The following is a 7,844-nucleotide window of genomic DNA, read 5'->3' as shown; positions in this document are numbered from 1 at the left end:
ACTCCTTCAGCTACCGGCGGGGCCATACGATATGGCGGAATAGGAAATGGGCTGGGTGCCCGGAGCCAAATCAATACAGAAATCAATGTCCCTGTCCGGGTGGCATACCCGGCAGGTCTGAGGGAAAACATCTGGAAACTCCCGGACAATAGGCACAGAATCTATAGGAGGAACCTCAACACTGGAATCACGAACATAGGCCAAATAGGCCAGACACCCCTTCTCGACCATACGTCGAGCCTTCACGTACGAAATGACGCTGCGGGTAGAATAACATGGAGTACCTCTCCACTCTAAATGAGGCATACCCGGCAACGCTAGGTCACAGTCTTGGCATGGCAGTCCAAGATAGCGTCATAGGGTGATAACCAATCCATACCCAGAATGATATCAAAGTCCACCATATCTAAGAGTAACAAGTCTACACGGGTCTCAAGACCCTCAATCACTACAACACACGAACGATGGACTCGGTCGACCACGATAGAGTCACCCACTGGTGTAGACACAAATACAGTAATACCCAAAACATCACTACGCATAACCAAGCATGGTGCGAAATAAGAGGAAACATATGAATATGTAGACCCTTGATCAAATAGTACCGAGGCACCTCGATCACAAACCAGAACCGTACCTGTGATCACCGCATCTGAGGCCTCTGCCTCTGGTCTAGCCTAGAGAGCATAGCAAGGGGGTTGGGCCCCACCACCCTGAGCTGTATCCCTAGGTCGATCTGCTGCTAGCTGACCTCCGCCCTTGGCGGTCTGAGCTCCACCTCTATGGCCTCTACCTCCACCTCTATGGCCTCTACCTCCACCTCTAGCTGGCTGTGGAGCATCCGGTGCCTGAATCATAGGACGGGGACCCTGCTGCTGCGACTGAGTACCCCTCAATCTCGGGCAAGCTCTCCTGATGTGACCATACTCACCACACTCATAACACCCCTCTAAACGCTGTGGCTGGCCCTGTCGACCTGAATGACCTCCACGGAAACTCTGAAGTGGCGGTGCGCTGATGGGAGCTGACGTTACACTGAGGGTCTGCTGATCAGAATAATGCCCACGGTAACCATGATCATCTGGGGCACCCTGAGAAACCTGGAGGGCTGATTGGAAAGGCCTGGAGGGTTGACCCCTATCATAAGAATCCCTGCCTCCAGATGAGGCACCACTGAAACGACCTGAGTGACGGGGTCTCTTGTCTGCTCTATGGCTACCCCCCTGTGCCAGAACCATCTCAACTCGGCGGGCCACATTGGCCGCCTCCTGAAAGCTGATCTCACTACCAGTCTCCCTAGCGATCTGGAGACGAATCGGCTGAATCAAACCATCAATAAATCTCCTCACCCTCTCCCTCTCAGTGGGGAGTATGACAAGAGCATGGCGAGCTAGATCGATAAACCGGGTCTCATACTGGGTGACTGTCAAAGAGCCCTGCTGGAGACGCTCGAACTGCCTGCGAAGAGCCTCTCGCTGAGTAACTAGGAGAAACTTCTCCAAAAATAACTCTGCAAACTGATCCCATGACAATGCTGGCGACCCCGCTGGTCTGGCTAAACAGAAATCCCTCCACCAAGTCTTGGCGGATCCTGCTAGACGACAAGTGGCGAAGTCGACCCCATTGGTCTCCACAATACCCATAGTCCGAAGAACCTCATGGCAGCTATACAAGAAATCCTGGGGGTCCTCTGAAGAAGCACCGCTGAATGTGGTGGTGAAGAGCTTGGTGAACCTATCCAGTCTCCACAAAGCATCTGCGGACATAGCCGCTCCATCACCGGTCTGAGTCATAATACCCGGCTGAGCTGTCACAGCTGGCTGAACCACTGGAACCTGAGCCTGGGGAGACTGGAACCTGAGCCTGGGGAGCTACCTGCTCCGGAGTACGTGTAGCAGGAGTCTGAACTCCTCCTCCAGCCTGAGAAGTGGTTGGTGCTACTGGAAGCAAACCCGCTCTAGTGACGCTCTCCACAAAGCCTACCAATCTGACCAAAGCGTCCTGAAGAACTGGGGTGGCTATAAACCCCTCTGGGACCTGAGCTGGGCCCACTGGCGCTGCTGGGACTGGGGCCGGAACCTCGTCGTCAAAACCGACCTGAGGCTCCGCCGCTGGTGCTGCTGCTCGGGGCTGAGCTCTGCCCCTACCTCGCCCTCTAGCACGGCCTCGTCCTCTGCCCCTAGCGGGAGCTGCCTGGGGCTCGGACTGCTGGTCTGAAGATGAGGAAGCGCGTGTTCTCGCCATTCTGCGAGGAAACAGAGTAGAAGTTCAATTAGCATTGAGAAACCAAACCGCACGACAAGAAAGAACAAAGGAGAGATTTTTCCTAACTTGGCAGCCTCTGGGGGATAAGTACAGACGTCTCTGTACCGATCCCTCAGACTCTACTAAGCTTGTCCGTGAGTTGTGAGACCTATGTAACCTAGAGCTCTGATACCAACTTGTCACGACCCGGATTTTTTCCCACCCTCGAGGGTCGTGATGGCGCCTACTAATAGGAGCTAGGCAAGCCAACTTAATTAACAAATTCATTAAACACATGTTCCTTTTTAACAATTAACGGTATTAAATAAAGGCGACGGAATTAAAATCATTAGTGGAAGACTTAAATTATATAACTGAATAAAATACAGAAATTCCAACATACGTCTCTACCCCGGGACTGGTGTCACATACTCACGAACATCTAAGGAGTACTACATACAAGGTCTGAAAGAAACATAATCTGTTTATCTCGAGTACAATGAGATGACAGCCAAATGTAAAGATAGAAGGGAGACGCCGGGCCTGCAGACGCCTGCAAGCTACCTCGTGTCTCTCTGGACTGAAGGTTCGCCCCCGTGCTAATGCTGCTGCTGCTGCTCAATACCTGGACCTGTGCAAAAATGCACAGAGTGTAGCATCAGCACAACCGACCCCATGTGCTGATAAGTGCCTAGCCTAACCCCGGCGAAGTAGTGACGAGGCTAGATTGGACCCCACATAAACCTGTGCAATTATAACTATACAGCAGAAACCGAAGTACAAAGCAACTATAGTATGGGAGGGGAAACATGCTGTGGGGAGATAACAATACTAATAGTAAATCCAAAGCAATCAATCTAGGTGCAATTTAAAATTTAAGGCGAACAAGAAACTAGTACCAACACTAAACACATTTGCATCAATAACTGTTGCGGCGCGCAACCCGACCCTAATACATTTCAACACTGTTGCGGCGTGCAACCCGATCCACAATTATCACTGTTGCGGCGTGCAACCCGATCCACAATTTATCACTGTTGCGGCGTGCAACCCGATCCACAATTTATCACTGTTGCGGCGTGCAACCCGATCCTCATATAACATTGTTGCGGCGTGCAACCCGATCCACAATTATCACTGTTGCGGCGTGCAACCCGATCCACAATGCCTACCTCTCAACCTTGCCCAAACAACAGTCACAAATAAAGGGCAGGGAGTGAACAAATATTTGGAAGGAAATCCCAACAAGGGTACACAAACAACCAATAACAACCATGCAAGAGTAAATCGTTATTTCTCTTTTTCTTTCATTTTCATATCCTAGTTCTCATTAGCACTCGTGTCAAGCTCCAAGGCATTTCTCATTCCATATGCTCTCACCATTTGTATTTCAGACCGAGCCAATGCTCCACGAAGTTCCGCAATCACAATATCTTTCACAAGGTGTTTACAACGCATAGAAGCCATCAAATAAGCATGGAAGGCATAACAATATCCAAACAACCCACATATAAGGACTCACGGTCATGCTAGACCCCAATGTATAGGAACTCGTCACCATGCCTATACATCGTACTCGATCATTTAGCAATTAGCAAACAAGACTCGACTCCTATTCCCTTAAGCTAGGGTTAAACCAAACACTTACCTCAACTTTCGCGGCCAATACAATCCTCCACAACCGCTTTCCCTCTCGAATTCTGCTCCAACTCAACCAAATCTATGCAATAAGGACTTCATGATATCAATATGTGCTAAACAAATCAAACCTAATGACTAATTATAGCTTTTTCATCAATTTACCCCAAAAGGTCAAAATGCCCCCGGGCCCAAACCCGAGGTTCGAACCAAAACCCGATTACCCATTCCCCCCATGAACTCAAATATGTAAGTTATTTTGGAATCGGACCTCGAATTGAGGTCCAAAACCCCCAATTTTAGAAAACCTGGGTTCTACCCTAAATTCCTAATTTCCCCATTAAAAATCTTTGTTTTGAAGTTTGAAATTATGCTTAAGGATGTTAAGGAGTAAAGAAAATCAGTTAGAAAACACTTACCAATCATTTTGAAGAAGTAGAATCGTTTGGAAAATCGCCTCTTATGTTTTGGGTTTTGAAAAAGTGAAGAAATGACTGAGAATCCCGACTTTATATACTGTGCTGAAGACTGGCGCGGACCGCACAAAAATGCACCGCGGCCGCGCTGAGGAAGGGAAGAAAAATGACTCTCTGAACCTACCCAGCGCGGACCGCACTGATTTGGTGCGCGGCCGCGCTGGTTGAATGGACCCAAGACCCACTCTCTGAATCTCCCAGCGCGGACCGCACTGATTTGGTGCGCGGCCGCGCTGGTCGACCTAGAATTCACTGGCCGTCTGAACCTAGCCACGCGGACCGCGCAAAAATGCACCGCGGCTTCCAGCGCGGACCGCGCGGAAATGACCGCAGCTGCGCTTGGGGTCTGCAACACCTGGACCTGCAACCATCTGATATTTCTAGCCTAATACCTCCCGGGACCTACTCAAAACTCACCCGAGCCCTTGGGGCTCCAAACCGAACATACATATAACCTCAAAAACATCCTACGGACTCATGCGTGCGATCAAATCTCCCACACAACATCATAATCATCAAATTAGGCCTCAAGACCCAGGATTCCTTCCAATTTCCATGAAACATCAAATTTACTGCTTCTAGCTCAAAACACGTCAAATGACGTCCAAATCTAACCAAACTTCATAACAATTGCTTAACTCATATTTAAGACTTGTGCCGGGCGTCGGAACCAAAATACGAGCCCAAGCAACACAGTCTTCTAAAAAAATAACACTTTCCAATTCTTTAATTATTTTCAGAAAATAATTTCACGTAAAAATTCATTCCTCGGACTCGGGACCTCGGAATTTGATTCCGGGCACACCCCCAAGTCTCATATTTTCCTACGGACCCTCAGGGACTGTCGAATCATGAGTCCGGGTCCGTTTGCCCAAAACGTTGGCCGAAGTCAAACTTAATCAATTAAATACTAAGATTTAACAATTTTTCTCACAATTTCATATTTAAACTTTCCGACTACGCGCCCGGACTGCGCACACAAACTCGAGGCAACCCCCAAGTGAGGTTTTCACGGCCTCAGAAATACAGAGCGAGTAGGAATACAGGTGATGAACCTTTGTGTCGTCACACAGTGTGTGTCCGATATATACTATTTTTGCTACGTGACACACGTGTGTTGCGTTGAGTGTGTAAAGGTTGAGGGATTTTTGCTGTTTTCGCTCTCCGTTAACTCTTATTTTTTTTCTTCCCTCATTTCATTCTGATTCATTTTATTCGAATTAGATTCCAGTCGGGATATATGCACTATGTAGCATAACATGAATATAAACGTGAATATCAACAATAGCTGCGCTATTTATTTAATCATATAAATTATCGTGTTGCTATTACAATTGATATTGGTAGAAGTGGTAATGACTGTGACTACTATATTGTTACCAGCCATTGGATTGATGAGGATTGGATAATGCAAAAGCGCATTATTGCTTATAGAATAATTAATTCACGTCACACACGGCAGTTTATTGCTGGCACAGTTACGGATATTTGTAGATATTTTTGCATTATTGATGAAATCATGTCAATTTCAATGTTGTAGCTTTGCTTATCACTACACTAAGTCCTGCATTTAGTAATATTTTTCATGTTAGATGTATTTGTCATATTTACCATTTAATTCTGGGTGATGGTATGACAATTTTAAATATTAAAATTAAAAAGGTTAAAAAATGGCTCTTAACTGGCTTTTATTTCAAACCGTAGAAGTAGACTTAGAGAATATTTTAAAAGATGCGATGAATTTGGGCTAAGAGAAAGAAAGGTTCATGAAGCTTGTCAGACTAGATGGAATTACATGTATGAAAGATTAGTTGTTGCATATGAATATAGAAATCCCATAAACTCAACGTTTAATGCTTATGTAAGTGATGATGATGAGCACCTTACAAATGCGGATTGGGCTAATGTTAAAATGCTTGTAGATTTTTTGGAAAAATTTTATATTGCTACAAATGAATTTTTTGGGCAATATTATCCTACTATTTCTAACTGTTTAGTTTATAGAACCTGCAAATTTGTTTTCTCATTTTTCAGAGGGTGGGGAAATTTATCAACTTGCTATTAATTCTATGAGAAAAAAGTTTTAAAAATATTTTTTCCCTATTCCCCATATTTAGGGTGTTGATGCCTTGTTAAATCCTACTATGAAATTAGGAGGTCCTCAATTTTGGCATGAAACTGTTTATAATGGTTTAACACTTGAAGAATAGGAGTTGTCTATACTTCCGTAAGCAATAGTGTCAATTAAAATAAATGCTCAAACTATTTATAATGCTTATCAAGTTGCATTAGATCATGCTAGACCAAATGTTTCAACTCCTTCTTCTTCTGATTCTCAATCATCTAAAAGTACTGCGGGAGTAAGAGTACTTAGTGCTTGGGCCGGGTTCAGGGGTTCTCAAGGTTCTACTACTAGTGATTTTTCACAACTAAATGAGCTTGAAGTTTATTTGTCACAGGGAATTGAGGAAGTGAATCCCGACGGCTCCTTTAATACTTTGGAATGGTGGAAGGACAAAGAAAAATACTTTTCGATTCTTTCAAGGATGGCGCGAGACATTTTAACTACTCAAGCTTCAACAGTGGCATCGGAGAGCGCTTTCAGTCAAGCAAGAGATTCAACTCGGTGATTATAGAGCGTCTATGAGGGAGAGCTTGGAAAAATCAGTACTTTTCAGAGATTGGATTCGTTTGGAAAGAAGAAATTTTGGACTTGCTGAATCACAACTAGAGGTAGACGAAACTTACGAAGAAATGGTAGCTGAACTTGCGGAGGATGCTGCTTCGCCTGGAAGCGGTGATGACCAAGCTTATTTTCTGCCACCACCAACGGAAATTCCTCCGAACCTTGAAGGATTTATGAAATTTGTAAGAAATACCATGTAACTTGTATGAACAAAAATTAATATATAACTTGTATTTTGGCACATCTTGATTAGTTTCTTTTTCTTCTCAATGGTGGTATTAGCACCTTGTTGTGCTCATTCCATAGGGGGGAGGAAGACTAAGAAAGATATTGCCATATTTTTTAATGCTATAATAAAATTATAACGCATTGCTTTGAATATCACTTTACAATATTTGTCTTTAAATTGGAATTAAAAAATTTAGGTCACAATTCTATAATATAATTTACAAGGAATTGCCTTAGATATTTTTATTACCAATTTGTTTTCTCTAACTTCTATAAAATTTTTAAAAAAATTAGAAAGTATCCGTTTGGCCCACTTAGCCCAGGACCATTAGTTCGTGGGCCCGACCTCGAACCGATTCCTACAAAAAGCCCACGAAGCCCGGGACCACAAAGCCCGTTTTAGTTGGGGCCGGGCCCACTTAGGACTGACCCACGAAGCTCACTTAGGCCCGGGTCCGGCCCACATGCCAGCCTTAGGCAGAACCTTAACTTATTCTCTATATTTTTCGAATAAGGGGTCACTTTCCTTGCTCTTCCCCCCCCCCCGCCCCACTACTACGAAGCTAATTAGT

The sequence above is a fragment of the Nicotiana attenuata genome, unplaced genomic scaffold (genome assembly GCF_001879085.1).
Source record: "Nicotiana attenuata strain UT unplaced genomic scaffold, NIATTr2, whole genome shotgun sequence".
Taxonomy (NCBI): Eukaryota; Viridiplantae; Streptophyta; class Magnoliopsida; order Solanales; family Solanaceae; genus Nicotiana; species Nicotiana attenuata.
This window is presented reverse-complemented; position numbering follows the sequence as displayed.